General features: G+C 42.4%; 1 protein-coding gene across 9 annotated transcripts in view; it reads left to right on the plus strand.

The window, feature by feature from the left end:
* ATXN7L1 (ataxin 7 like 1) overlaps positions 1-16051 on the plus strand; it is a 197761-nt gene that overhangs the window by 134177 nt on the left and 47533 nt on the right. The gene's annotated exons all lie outside the window — the stretch shown is intronic.

Consider the following 16051-nt stretch of genomic DNA (forward strand, 5'->3'; position numbering starts at 1 on the left):
GAAAAGCAATTGGGACAGATGGGAAATACATTTACACATTTACTGGAGGTTCCTTCCCCTGCACTGGGCTCACCTATGCTCGACTCCCGGGACTGACTGGACTGCATTAGAATCTCAAACAGGTCCTGGCTAATGGCATAGCTGGACCCCATCCCTGGTCTCCTGTTCCCCATCCTCCTTCTCTTTCTGCTCCTCCTCCATGTCCTCGCTGTTCACAACAGGAGTGTGAGAATCAGGCTTTTCAGAAGCATCAGCACTGTTGTGTGGGGTGCTAGTGGGGTCTCTGCCAATTATGGCACACAGCTCTTTGTAAAAGCAGCAAATCTGTGGCTCGTCACCGAACCGACTGTTGGCCTCCTTGGCCTTACGGTATGCCTGCTGCAGTTCTTTCTTTTTCAGTCGGCACTGCCGCTGACCCGTTGTACCCCTTCTCCTGCATCCCCCATGGCATCAGCTCGTAGATGCCAGTGTTTCTACTGCTGGTCTGTGGCTCTGTCTGCACATCCTCTTCTCTCCACAGGTCCAGAAGATTCAATATTTCTTGTCTACTCCAAGCTGGGGGTGCGTCTGGAGCATGTAACCGACATGTTCAGCTGGGCAATTGCGCACAACAATTGCAAGCTGCTAGGTGTCTTGCCAAGTTGGACTATCAGGAAAAGGCATTTCAAAAATTTGCAAGATTTTAAGGGGGAGGAGGGCTTTAGGTCTCTGTGACACCTGGACAATGGGAGTTCACGGTTGTGACCAGAGTGGTCAGTGTTGGGCATTGTGGGACAGCTATTTGGAGGACTGTTAGGGTTGACATAAGTAGCACAGTGTCTGCACTCATGCTGGCTAGACCTCAGTACATCAACCATGGCTCAGTGCTGCTCAGGGAGGCCATGTTACTGCATCACAATAACAAGACACATCAGTGGGAGACAAATTTAAGTGTCGACACATGCACAGCTAGGTTGACGCGAGGCGGTTTGCATCAACCTAACTTTATAGAGTAGACCAGGCCTTAGTAACCTACCTCCACAGCCATCAATTTGAATGGGGAGTGGATTCCTTTTTCAGGCAGAAATGTGTTACATAGTTGCCTTTATTTCTCTGGCACAATGAAGCTGAATCTTATGCATGGAGTTCAGTACTAAAAATAATGTTAATTCCATCTTTCTACATGACAACATTTGATGATTAAGGATAATAACACTTTTTGCTCTTTTCTTCTCATAAAAACAGGCCGCAGTGGACTTGTCTACACACAAAATTTACATTAATTTAACTAAACGTGGAGTAAAATCAGTTTAGCTAAACTAATGCAACTTTGGCCTGCTCTACACTTAAAAATTAGGTTGACCTACCGAGATCACTTGGAGTGTGAAAAATTCACACTTGTGAGTAATGTAATGATGCTAGCCTAACCTGGAGTGCAGAAACGGCTAGATCAACTGAAGAGTTCTTCCATTGACCCCGCTACCACCGCTTGTGGTGGCGGATTAACCTCAACAGCAGAAACCTCCCATCCATTGCTATAGTAAGCATCCAGCACTGAAGCTGAGCCGCTGTAGTGTCTGTAATGTGGACATGACCTTAGTATGGGAACACTCTGCTTTGGTTTAACATGGGACAAGCTAAACCAGTGGAAGCCAGATTTAAACCGTTGAGGGAATGTGTCCACGCACAGCGGTTTAGCTAAGCTAACTTTATCTCTTTAGTTAACAAGCACAACTTTGTGTGTAGAGTAGGCCGATAACTGCCCCATCAATGGTGCTGTTAGAAAAGAGCCATTGTTCCTTTGTATCTCACAAGTAACTGGAATGGTGGCTCAAGATGCACCTTTTTTTTTTTCAGAATGATTTGATATAGTACATTATATTCACTTTGATTTTTATTTTGAGAAAGGACAAAGTGTGTGGGGGGGGGGAGTTGTATATTTTAACCAGATTTTTTCTTTAGTAAAGCACCACAGCCCCTAAATCATGTAGTATGAATTATCGTTGGTTCTGTGTTTTTTTTATAATTGTGCTTAGTTTAGAAATATACTGCACAATAATTACTAAACAGTGATTCCAAGCACAGTTATGCCCTGTTAGCCCTAAATATATTAGTGTTAAAGTGTGTTTGGCTGTGTGTTGCGTGAAAACAAATTTTTTTACGTTATGTTCTGTTAACAGGAAACATGTTGAAGGACATGGGAGATAGGTGGGGATCAGAAAGGTGGGAGAGTTTGGGCAGAGAGGTGGAAAGCCTTACTGCCCCATTTCCTCCATCCTGCCGCAACACAGCAAGGCTTCTGGCAACTATGACAGGATTACAAAAACACAGGGATTTTAGTAAACTGAACTGGAAGAACGGAACGTCCCTCAAAACCTGGGGTGTTCTTGGGTTTCTGGAACATCTTGTCACCTTGCTTGCTTGGAGGGGGGAGGGCAGAAATATTTGACTGGTCTTATGAATGATGTTGTTTGAAGTGCACCCATTTAGCAGGTATCAGTTTCATCACGTCATCTGCCTGATAGCTCTTTCAGGGGGTGTCTGCAGGGGCCACAAAACTGGGACAAAGCAGCATTTTATTTAATTTATTTGATTGATTGTAAAAAGTAACAGGGACACCCAGTTGGGCCCTGAAGACAGGAATGTTTCCAGTTTTCTGGGACACAGTGTAGCATAAAAACAATGGATTGTCCCACTTTCTCAACCCCATGTCCAGCTACTGGGTATTTCTGAAAAGGAAGGGAAATTCAGCCCAGAAGAAAAGAAGAAAGATTGGATTTCATTGGAAAGACAGTAACTGCTTTTTGTCAGCTATAGCTAATCCTGGGGTAGATGAAATCTAGGTGTGAACCAGAAAGAAAGCCTTCCTGAAGCAGAATATTAAATAACCCTTGAGGCTGTTTGCAGAGAGCCAGACAGCAGTGTATGACTTGTGAATATCAAAATAATTATATTCCATAAAGCAAGGCAACTTTTTATGCTAGTAACGGAGATTAATATTTCAGACATGTTGCAAGAAAGATATATGGCTAATAGTGAAGCACAAAAGGAACTAATGGAAGATACTCTTTCACTTTGACAAAGCAGCTTTTGTTGTGGGGAACCCATGTTTTCTATAGCAGTGCTGAGAAGGATTATCCTTTACTATGCTCTCCATGACAGCATTGCAGAGGTACAAAGATACAAGGTGTGATAACTACTCCCAATACATTACGCACAGCAGGGAAGGAAACTGTTGCCCAGGGCTCTTGTAAGAGTTTGTTCCAAGTGAATAAAAAACAGCATAATAAAGCCAGCAGGGAAGATAGGATCCACCACCCTTCTTTCTCAATCTCTGTTCCCAGTGAAAAGAAACAGAGCAAGGGGAAACAGTTAATTTTGATACTTCCAGATGGGAGCAGGGAGCCCTGTTTTAATTTGGAGGAAGGAATAGCTGTAGTGTAGGTAATACATACAAGGGATATTTCCCAGGGGAGTGAAATAGTAATTTGGTAACCCAAAAAATCAACATCATGCTGATCACTTTGTTTTTAACACTTTTTCTTGGAAAAGTTTAGTAGGTAAATGATGATAAAACATGTAAAATTGAATAAATATCACAATGTATGTGGTAAAACCATTTCCAAGAGTTTAAATTTCAAAGCTGCATGCAGCATAAGATCCTTGCACAAAGCCCAGTTTGTGGCTTTAGGGCAGTGGTCTCCAAACCTTTCCTCTCATGCTCTCCTTTATCAGTAATAGAATGTGTCTGTGCCTCCCCACCCCCCAGCTGGGAGAGGAGCCATGGCCAGGAGTGGAAGGTGGGGGCCAAGGCACAGCCCAGAGCAGAGCCAGGCTGCAGCTGCAGTCGAGGGCATGGCCAGAATAGAGCTGGGGGCAGAGGAGGTTGAGTGGCGCTCCCTTCCCACCCTAGTTTGAGGACCACTGCTGTAGGGCAAAATGGCAGCGGTTAGCAAAGATAACTAAATGCTAGGGGACACTCATTAGGGTTTACCACCTTGCACTCCAGCCAAGGCTCAGTTAAGCCCTGTATGTCCCCACCCCAAAGCACACCTGTTACACCCATCTCACCAAGCTCAAATCCTTTGCTCCTGACACAGGCTGCAGCTGCTGTACTGGGCAGTCTTCCTTTTGTTCCTCTGCAGCTGAAGAGCTGTTGGGTATTCACTTCTCTCTGCTGTCCTCTCCTGGTTGTCACTGAAATCATATCTGCCATTACCTGGCCTGGGTCTGACTTCTCTTCTCCCTCGCAGCTCAGTTCTGAGCTTCCTGGGTAGTTTACTAGTACCTCCTCCCAGTCCTGCCAGCAGTCTGGGGACCCTGCTCATGATGGACTTGCACCAGTTCACTCCCACAGCACCTCTGAATAACATTCCTCTTCCCCCATTACATGTAGGAGCAGTGTGGAGCAAACAGAGATAATACTGAAGCAAACTGAGAATATGAAAACCGCACAAATAGCTCTCCCACACCCTGGCATAATTAAGGAGAGGCTCCAGTGCCTGGCAGAGGGAGCTGAAAATGAAAGTAAAGGGATAGCCTAGTCAAAATCAGGGAAGCTGGCAGCCTTCCTATCAATTGAGAAACAGAATACAAATCAGAAGAGATTACAGAGATACCTAGAGCTGATAAAAACACACCTATGGTATTATTATAATAATAATAATATATAATTTGAACTTATACTGTTTTTTAAAGGGTTTTCAGATCACTTGTCTGTTAGTGAAACTTAAGCCCTTTGAGACATATAAACATCATTATTGCTAGTTTAAGGATGGGGAAACAGGCTAAATATGATTTAATGATTTACCTAAATTAACACAGTGAGTCTGTAGCAGAATTGGGAATACAGTTCAGCAGTACTGATTCCCAGTTCCCTATATTAACCACTAGACCACATTTTGTATGCTCTTTTGGGAGTTATAGAATAAGAAGGCTATAGACAAACTGAAAAGTGCAGAAGAACAAACAATAAATGTTTGGGTTTTTAAAGATTACTTTTAGGTATTTTAAGAGGTTTGAAAAATTGTTTGTATTAATTTAAAAAAATGAGATGAGATGAGGCTGAGACTTGAGAATGAAACCAGAGATGGCTGACAAAAATAATAAAATTGTGAGAATATATCAGGCAAAAATGATTTAATGGTAAAACCTGAAGAAAAGGAGACCAACGGTATGATGTGAATGTAATAGTCTACAAATATCTGAGAAGTATTAAAGTAGAGGGATTATTTGTGTTTGAGAACGGCATGACAAGGAACAATGGCTTGGAACTAAATGACAATTTACCTAAAATAATATTGGAAGAGAAAATTCTTAACTGTTAAAGCAGTTTGTCATGGGAATAATCTATTTAAGGAGTGCCAATGGTTGATGTTTAGGGGTAGATTACATTACATGAGAAAATAGCGTAGATGGGAAATCCTTTGTTTCATGCATCAGGATGCTAGAAGACCCGGTAGGTTCTTGTCTATGCAGTTCTTATGGGTAATGTACTAAAAGCACAGTAAACTGATTTAGGGGCCATAAAAGGCTTGAAAGGAGATGTGCACTAACTGAAACTAGGGAAAGCATGAAAGTTACAGGTGTTCTAGCACAAGTCTTCTCTTGGTGGTAGGAGAAACTTCATCTTCAAAAGTATACCTAAAGGAAGCAGCATTACTTGAAACAAATACTAGGGCCTGCATTTCAGAGACCCACAGGAGTTATCCATTATATATATATATATATATACACACACACACATATATATCATCTAAGGTTTTGATTTTTTTTTTAAATAAATCATAGAGTTTAAGGACAGATGCGGGGGCCATTAGTTCATCTAGTCTGACCTCCAGTATATCACAGGCCATTAAATTTCACTCCGTTACCCCTGTATTGAGCCCAATAATCTGTGTTTAACTAAAACATAATTTGTATTTGGTTTAAGCATATCTTCCAGAGAGGCATCCAGTCTTGATTTGAAGACATGAAAAGATGTCTCCACCATTTCCCTTGGAAGTTTGTTCCAATGATATTCACTCTCACTGTTAAAAAATTTGTGCCTAATTTTGTATTTGTCTGTCTTGAGCGTCCAGCCATTGGCTCTTGTTACGCCTTTCTCCACGAGCTTAAAGAGCTATTTAATACTGAATATTTTCTACCTGTGTAGGTACTGTAGTTATGCACTATAATAAAATCACCTCTCATTTTTCTTTTTAATAAACTAAACATACTGAGCCCTTTTAATCTCTCCCTGTAAGGAATTTTCTCCAGCCTCAAATCATTTTTGAGGTTCTCTTCTGCACCCTTTCCAATTTTCCAGTATCCTTTTTAAAATGTGGACACTACAAGCAGACGCTGTACTCTAGTATTGGTCTCCCCACTGCCAAAAACAGAGGTGAAATAACCTCCCTGCTCCTACTCACTACTCCTTTGTTTATCCAAGGATTGCATTAGCCTTTTCTGCCACAGCATTGCACTGGAAGCTCATGTGGAGTTGCTGGTCCATTTGACGCCTAAATTCTTTTCAGGATCTCTGCTTTCTGGAATACATTTCCTCATTCTGTAGATATAGCTGGCATTCATTGTTCTTAGATGCATGTGGCTGTATTAAAATGCATTTTGTTTCAATGGGCCCAGCTTACTACATGATCCAGATAATTCTGTGTGGCCGCCCTGTCATCATGTATCATTGTGCCATTTGCAAATTCTATCTGCAGTTATATTTACTTCCAGATCGTTGAGGAAATGTTGAATAGTATTGGTTAGCCAGTTCTTAATCATTTATTGTGTTTTATTGATAGTTTATAGTGCTATTTTTTAATTAATGTTGTTCAGTACTAACTCAATGCCTTAGAAAAGTATATTACATCTACACAGTTACCATTATCAACCAAACTTTGATAACAAGTTTCAATCAAAGAATGAAATCAGGTTTGTTTGACAAGACCTATTTCTTCTTCAAGTGGTTGCAGATATGTATTCCACTTGGGTATACAGGTGCCCAGCGCATCAGTTGGAGAACTTTCCTTAGCAATGCCCCTCGGGGTGGTGCTTGCACCCTTCGGCCTTGTAGCCCCTCCCATGGCTACCCCCTTAGTTCCTTCTCACTGCCCACAGTTGAGTTGGCACGTTCAGTGTGGTGTTTCACCTCACTTTCCTCTATCATGATGTTTCTGTGGTTTTCTTATGTAAATAGTTAGTTTAGTAGTACCTTAAGGTTTTATTTAGTGTAGTAAGTAGAGTTTTTTGCCTGATGTGATGCCTTCACCAGGTTTTAAGCATTGTTTATCATTTGGGGTAGCTATCCCTACTGGTGACTCCCACACTCAGTGTTTATTGTGCTTTGTGGAAGGGCACATTAAGGAAAGGTGCTTCATCTGCAGGTTGTTCGATAAAAGACCCGTGGCACAGCGGCTGCTGGCCCAGGTCAGTTGACTCAGGCTCACAGGCTTAGGTTGTGGGGCTATAAAATTGCAGTGTAGATGTTCAGGCTTGGGCTGCAACCCAGGCTCTGAGACCCTACGAAGCAGGAGGGTCTCAAAGCCCTACGTTTCAATTTTATAGCCATTCAGCCCAATTCCAGTGAGCCCAAGTCAGCTGACCCAAGGTCTGAGACTCAGTGCTGTGAATTTTTTTTAATCACGGTTTAGACATACCGAAGAGAACTCAGGTGGCTATAGACTTGTACTTGAAGAACCACCTTATGGAGCAGGCCATGAGGTCCACTTACTCTCTCTGGGGACTGCCACAGATTATCAGGCCCCCAGAAAGCGCCTGAGCTGCTACGGGCTGGGGCTTCACAACCAGATTTGGATTCCTCACCCAGGAAGAAGGGAGATCGTTCTCCTGCCTCTGTTCCTCTAAGGAAAAAAACCCCACAAAATGGACTGAGGCTGTTCCAGAGCTCAGTGAGATTCCTCCTCCCTGTTGCGGAGGAGTGCAGACCAGCAATGTGAGTCTTCAGTACTCAGGATAGAGCTGGACAATCCACTCGCTCTCCAATACTGAGGCGAGATCAGATGGATGCCATACTATAAACTCCCGTACTGTCCAAAGGGTGTCCACTGAGTCTGGTACCGATGAGAGTGGTGATGGCACCAACGGTTTCTGCACTGGCAGCATATCAGGCATCAGCAGACTTGCTGTGTTTTTCTGTTCCTGATTCTCCACTACCCAGGAACATTTGACTGTGCTGGCGGCTTCTTTGGTGTCCTGAGTGCTGCATGGACTGGATCTAGACTTGTTGTCGGTACTGTCGTCCACACAGCCTCATATCTAAGGGTCAGGGTTGCAGTCAGCTTCCTGCTTGGTACCAAGAGCATTGCCAGCACAGTGATTGCAGTACTCTACATCTCTGGGTCTGATATCAATTTCATCCTCTATATCGGTACCAGCTTCAGGAATGAAAGTGAGTGCAATGCCTTTGTCAGTACTCAGTGCCAACTATTGTACCATCATTGGTGCCGATGAGACCTGCGTATAGGGCTATGGATGACACACGGTGTTTACTGGCTTCACTGGAGCAGCTCCTCCATTACTATCAGACTACTTGGAAGGGTCTTCAGGACTGAGTTTGGAGACTTTTCCTTCGCCATACCATTCTTGAGAGTCGTTGAGACTTCCTGGGAGTCACCCTAGATACAGAGATTGGTATTGCTTCCGCAGGGATAAAGGTTCCTGGCCTAGCTCCTACTGGCCACCAGTGCCGTACCCCTATCAACAAAGGCCTCCTTGGAAATCCCGGGGAGTTCCTCATTCGCTGAGGTCCCAGTCTTCCACTCGTTCCAGGGTGAGGTCACACATTCCTCTGGTAGTGTCCCCTCATGATCCACCTGTGCTGCAGCCACAGACTGAGGTGACTCCCTATGAGTTGGTGCAGACCGATCCTATATTAGTCATGCATTGCCACAGGAGATTCCACTGATCCTGCTTCCCTCTTCTTCCTCGTCAGCAAATGAGGCTACAGTGCCAGATTATTCATCTCTGGTGTCAGAGGATTTTAAAATCACATCAAGATCTCCTGAGACAAATAGTGTCACCCTTGGGTATTCAAGCGGAGTTTGTTCAGGAGAACACCCATACATTAATGAATAGTCTTCAGTCCTCTGCTCCTGCCAGAGTCACTCTCCCTATAAATGAAGTGATGTTAGAGTCTGCCAAATCTCTGTGAAATACCCCAGTGTCTTTAAAAGCAAAGCATAGTGATAAGAGGTATTATGTCCCCAGGCAGGGTTTTGAGCATTTTTTTTCTCACATTCAGCTCCTAATTCTCTTGTTGTGATGGCTGCAAACAACAGATTATGACACGAGAGATATAAATCCACACCTAAAGACAAACAGTCTAAGAGGCTAGTCTTGATAGGGAGAAAAGTTTATTCAGCCTCTTAATTACAAATGTGTATTGCGAAACAGCAGGTATTATCATTTAAGTATGATTTTGTGAATTGGGATGCTATGTCCAAGTTTATGGATAAGTTGTGAGAATCCTCCAAGGAAGAGTTTAAGGCAGGGGTCTCAAAGTCCCGGCCCCCGGGCCATCGGCGGCCCAAGAACCTCTCCACTACGGCCCGCAGAGGAGAGACCCATGCAGACACACTGCCGGCTCTGTCTGCTGCAGGAGCTGCCCGCCGCAGCTCCCATTGGCTGGGGGAGAGGAACAGAGATACATCACTAGTAGCCGGGCAGAGTCAGCCATGGAGGCAGCAGCACTTTTTTCCACAATGAATATAAATAAGTCAAAATACCGAACACAACTGTCTGATGCACCCCTTGCTGCAATCCTGAAGGTTTCAACTGCTCAGTCACTGAGGCTAAACATCTGATAGAACTGAAGCGTTGCCAGGTATCTGGCAAGCACTAAAAACTCTCTGGCAGGCGAAGAATTGTATAAAGTTGTATGACAGTTTTATTATTTCTAAGAAATTTGAAATAAAAAATACAACATAAACAATTTATTTTCTGAACACCATCTTCAGTGACATTATTGGCTCGCTGGGAGGATTTTAGAATGGGCACTGGCCCTAAGGTAAATTGAGTTTGAGACCCCTGGTTTACAGCATTCATTGCAGAAGGCCGTTTGGTGGCCAAGATGTCTTTGCAATCGGCACTGGACAGCAGATCCTTCATCCAGATTTATGGCTGCCTCTGTAATAAAGAGAAGGACCTAATGATTACAGAACTCCGGCATAGCTCCTGAGGTCCAATAGAGCACAGAGGAGGACTTACTTTTCGATGGTTGGTTTTTGTTTTCTGAGAAAACTGACAAGACATTGCATCCTTTTAAGGACTCTTGTGTTATTTTGCCGTCACTGTGGGTTTATAGCAGGCCACAAAGAGACATTGTTATGAGTCAACAGCAACACTAGCAATACCATCTACCTTGATACTTCTGACAGTCATATTAGCCTGCTAGGCAGCAAGACTTCCCTAGGAAGGGCATAAATCGCCAGAAGAGAAGACCTGGGTCCAGATTTGATCAACCAGCCCTTCTTCCACCACCTTTGGGCATGCAGCCTATTTGACTTTCGTATTGAGGGCAGCATACCAATGGTGAAGTTATTGACCATATCTCCAAAGTTCAAGGACAGGCTTCTAAAGTGCTTGGGAAACAATAACTATGGACAAGGTGATCCTAAGCACTCTGGGATGAGGTTATACCATCCAATTTCTGTCCATTCTCCCCTCCTACCTCCTTCAGCAGGTCCAAATTCTGGGGGCTTTTAGAGAGGAAGTTCATCATCAGGGAAAGGAATTCTGCTTCTGTTCCTTCCTGATCCCCAAGCCCAAAGGAGGGATGAGAGCTATCCTTGATCTTCATGGTCTCAACAAATACATCAGATACGGAGATTCTGCATGGATATCCAGACTACTGTTCTCCCCACACTGGATCACAATGACTGGTTTGCTGCTCTCGATCTTCAGGATGCCTGTTTCTACGTGCAGATTTTCCCAGGCCACAGGATATTTCTGAGATTTGTAGTGGCAGTGCAGCATTATCAATATATGGTGCTGCCTTTGGCCTGTCCTCAGCCCTACATGTATTTACCAGATGCATGACTGTAGTGGTGACCTATGTCAGGAAAATGAGAATTCACATCTTTTCTTATCTGGATGATTGGTTACTGAGGGACAAGTCCAAAGACCACATTCTCTGCCACATCCAGTTCACACTTTTGTCTTTTTGATCACCTGGGTCTAATTTAGAACAAAGGGAAGTCACACCTAATACCAACTCAAAAAATAGAGTTCATTGGGGCCCTACTAGACTATACAAGTTTGAGGGCTTTCCTGCTGATCGAGAGATTTCAGGCAATTCACCAACTATGTCTATCCCTCTGGTCTCATGATCACCCATCAGCTACAATCTGTGTGTGCCTAAAGTTACTAGGGCATATGGTGGCATGCACTTAGGTAGTCCAACATGCAAGATTGCATTTGTGTTCTCATCAAGGCTGGATGAAACTAGTCTAGCTCCCAGATAGTAAGTTGAAGGACAGCTTAGTATGAGTACCACCAAACATCCTGGACTCCCTACAGTGGAGGACAGATCAGTTCAATGTTTGTCCGGTGTTCCCTTTGTCCACCCTTCTCCAACCAGGACTATAGTTCCCAGTATATTCACAATGGGCTGGGGAGCACATCTAGGGTCAATGCAAGTTCTGGAAGTTTCCCTTTGTATCATTTTTCTGGAGCTTTGCGCTATTTACAGTGAATGCCTGGCCTTTCAGTCTCAGATCAGGAGTACAGCGGTTCATATCCTTAACGACCATATCATTGAAATATATTATGTGAACAAGCAGGGAGGGGCTAGTTCCAACCCACCTTGCCAGGAAGTGATAAAATTTTGGTATCTGTGCATCAAGGAGGTGATTACCCCCACAGCGGCTCACTTACTTAGTGTTCAGAATCAGTTAGCCGACCACCTCAACGGTTTTTTATCCTAGAATCATGATTGGTCCTTGAAGAACAACGTATTGAGATCCATCTTCAGAGACTGGAGTATTGCAGTGATAGACTTGTTTGCAACAAAAGACAACAGGAAATGCAGTCAGTTGTGATCTCGAGTGGGGCCCAGTCTAGGCTGTTTAATCAGTGCCTTCCATTTGAATTGGGGATCAGAGCTGATGTATACTTTAATTCTTCAGGTTATCCTGAAACTGCAGTTGGATCATACCAAACTGATACTCTCATCGCCAGCTTGCCCAAGACAAGGCTGGTTCTCTGATCTTCTTGACCTGTCTGACATCCCAAATACTTTCCCCTCCTCCCTTCTGATGCACTGAGCAGTCTGCATCTGTTGACGTGGATGCTATATGGTTAGATGAGGGGGAAGGACATTGCTTGGAAGCAGGGCACTGAGTGTTACTTAACAGCAGAAAGCTTTCTACTAAATGACATATTTTATCAAATGGAAGCATTATTCTGTTTGGTCACTAGCTCTGGGAGTCCAGCCAAAGCAAGCATGCATTCAAGATGTTTTGGATTATCTGTTGCTTCTTAAGTCATCAGGTCTGTCTCTCAGCTCCTTGAGCGTCTGCTTAATGAGGATATTGACATTCCACTGTTTTAAGGGAAGATAATTTTTTCTAACTCCCTGATATGCAGATTTTTTAAAAGGATTGTCTGTCTCCAAGTCATCAGTCGTCTTGACTCAGTCTCTTATGCAGATCATGTGAAGGGTCAGGTGGTTTCCAAGCAGACAGTTCCCAGATGGATTACTTCCAGCATTATGGCAGCATATGAAGTGGCTCAGTCTGCACCTCCTCAAAGAGCAGTGGCTCATTCAACAAGGGCCCAAATGGCTTCAGTCACATTCCTCAGTGATGTTCTATATTAGACATTTGCAGAGCAGCTACCATTGTCTTCAGTATATATTTTTACCAAGCATTATGTTAGTACGACTGCATCAAGGTCAGATGCAAACTTTGGGAAGGCAGTTTTGCAGTTGTTCTGTAGCCCCACCTCCTTTAGTTATTGCTTTTGAGTGGCCTTAGTGGAATACATATCTGCAAGTACTCGAAGAAATAAACTAGTAACTTACCTGAACTGTAACTGTTTTTCTCTAAGATGTGGGTGCAGATGTAGATTCTACAACCCACCCTACATCCCCTCATCAGAATTATTAGCTTTGGATTCTGGTGCGAAGGAACTGAAGGGAGTCAGGGCAGTGTTGCCCTTATAGCAGGGGAGAGGCTATAGGACTGAAAGGCATGAGTGCCTTTGCAAAGTTCTCAGACTGTGATGCACACTTTGAGTGGAATACTGCACATCTGCACCAATATCTCAAACAACAACAGTTACAGTACAGGTAATTAATTTTTTTCCATGAAACTATGTTGACCGGCAAGAATCATATTCCTATCCTTTAATTCTTTTTCAGGTGAGTCTGATATCAGCTCTTCCATTATTTTGCTCAGGCTAGCCCAACCTATATTAACCCTTTTTGAACATTGTCACAACATTAACACTCTTTCAGTTTTCTGGCATTTCCCCAATATCCCAAGATGTGTTAAAAATTAACATCAGGAGGACCAGAGATCTCCTCAGCTAACTCTTTTAGGACTCTTGAATGCCAGATATCTGGGCATGCTGATTTAAAAATATTTACTCCCAGTAGATGTTGTTTTACATCTTCCTTAGTTTATTAATGACCTGGAAGGTACTTCATCCTCAGTGATAAGAATACATAATCCTGCTTCTTTCCAAATACAGAAAAGAAATACTTATTAAACACTTCTGTCTTTTCTGTGTCATTATTAACAATTCTAGTAATGGGTCTGTACCCTTGTTGGGATTTTTTTTTGTTACTAATACACGTCAAAAACTTCTTGACTTTAGTCCTGCCAACTATGGATTTTTCCTATCTTTAGTTTCTGATTTTTTATACTTCATAGCTTCGAATTTATATCAATCACTTTTTAAAATTTGTTTTGTTTTTGGGGGGTTTTTTGCGGGGGGCGGGGAGGGGGGGTTTGCTATTTTTCTATTTGCTGCCTTCACTTTTCCACTGAACTAGGAATGGGCTTTTAGCTAAAGTTGTCCTCTTCCTTGATTGTGGAATCATGGCTTTTTGGCCATCTAATAAACTCTTCTTAAAGAACTCACAATTTTCATCCCAATCAATTTAATTCATATTTTTCCTCAGCTTTTGAAAATTAGCCTTTTTGAAGTGCCAAATGTATACATTACTGGTTGGGATTTTCCTTTCTTTGCCCATCCTGAATGTAATTTGGGTCATGATTGTATTTCTTTCCCCTTCCTCTCCCCCTCCCCGCCCCCACCAATTCATTCAGTAAAAAGATAAGGCACCATTTATATCAGTGATCTCTTGGAGAAAAACTAAAGTTTTCTGTAATGACAGGTTTCAGAGTAGCAGCTGTGTTTGTCTGTATCCACAAAAAGAAAAGGAGTACTTGTGGCACTTTAGAGACAAACAAATTTATTTGAGCATATGTGGACACAGCTGGCACATATCTATTCAGGGGACACCATCATAGGGCCTAATCACATCAGCCACACTATCAGAGGCTTGTTCACCTGCACATCTACCAATGTGATATATGCCATCATGTCCCAGCAATGCCCCTATGCCATGTACATTGGCCAAACCGGACAGTCTCTACGTAAAAGAATAAATGGACACAAATCAGACGTCAAGAATTAGAACATTCAAAAACCAGTCGGAGAACGCATCAGTCTCTCTGGTCACTCGATTACGGACCCAAAAGTCGCAATATTACAACAAAAAAACTTCAAAAACAGACTCCAACGAGAGACTGCTGAATTGGAATTAATTTGCAAACTGGACACCATTAAATTAGGCTTGAATAAAGACTGGGAGTGGATGTGTCATTACACAAAGTAAAACTATTTCCCCATGTTTATTTTCCCCCCCACTGTTCCTCACACATTCTTGTCAACTGCTGGAAATGGCCCACCTTGATTATCACTACAAAAGGGTTTTTTTCTCTCCTGCTGGTAATAGCTCACCTTATCTGATCACTTTAGTTACAGTGTGAATGGTAACACCCATTATTTCATGTTCTATGTGTATATAAAATCCCCCCACTGTATTTTGCACTGAATGCATCCGATGAAGTGAGCTGTAGCTCACGAAAGCTTATGCTCAAATAAATGTTAGTCTTTAACTTTAACTGCCACAAGTACTCCTTTTCTTTTTAAAGTTTTCTGGTCCCTAAGCAACCAACAGCTTCCACTCTGTGATTGATTAATCATTATCTGTCATCATGAGGTCCAAGATAATTGCCTTGTGTTGAATGCAATACCTTTAGTGTTAGAAAATTATGTATAATTTTTAGAAATTCTAATGATGTTTTACTTCTGGCTACATGAGACCTCCAGCATGTCTCCAAAAGTAAAGTCCCCCATAATATCACAAGTTTTCTTTCTACATGTTACAGACAACAGGTGTTTAAGGAGCAATTCATCCTATTCTCTGGTTTGATTTGGTGGTCTGAAACTTACCCAAGCTAGTAACCCCTCCTGGGCTTTGTTAGTTAGCTCATTGGTCCATATGCATTCAAGACTCTGTAATTCTGAGTTATCAGTAAGTATAAAACAAGTAAGTTCTCTGCCATTATTCTTGTTTTAGCATATTTACTCCATTATTTTTAATACTAAAATAGAGAATCTATTTTGGGGGACACTTTTGCCCCTTTTTATTGCTTATCACTTTTTTTAAATGTATCTATATAAAAATAAAAATGTGTCTTGAAAACTTATTCAGCTTTATTTTTACATAATAAAAAGTACTTGACTTTGAGTTAAATTGGCCATGATTTCTTGTATTCATAAATTACTGTAGTTCAATCATCTCTAAGAAGACTAAAGCTTTTCTCCTGAATGAGTGGGAGGGGAATACACGCAGAGGGCAAGTTCTGTGGCAATGTTGAAGTGAGACTATAGCAGGAAAAGTAGGTATAGGGGATATGCTTTATCTTACACCCTTGTGTTGCTTTGGGTGCAATCACCTTGTAACTTATACTGGTTTCACATACCTATTGAATGCAGAGTGGGTATAAGTTACGCTACAGTTTTGCCCATTTTCTGACCAACTTACAAAACC

The sequence above is a fragment of the Chelonia mydas genome, chromosome 1 (assembly GCF_015237465.2).
Source record: "Chelonia mydas isolate rCheMyd1 chromosome 1, rCheMyd1.pri.v2, whole genome shotgun sequence".
In the NCBI taxonomy this organism is placed as follows: Eukaryota; Metazoa; Chordata; order Testudines; family Cheloniidae; genus Chelonia; species Chelonia mydas.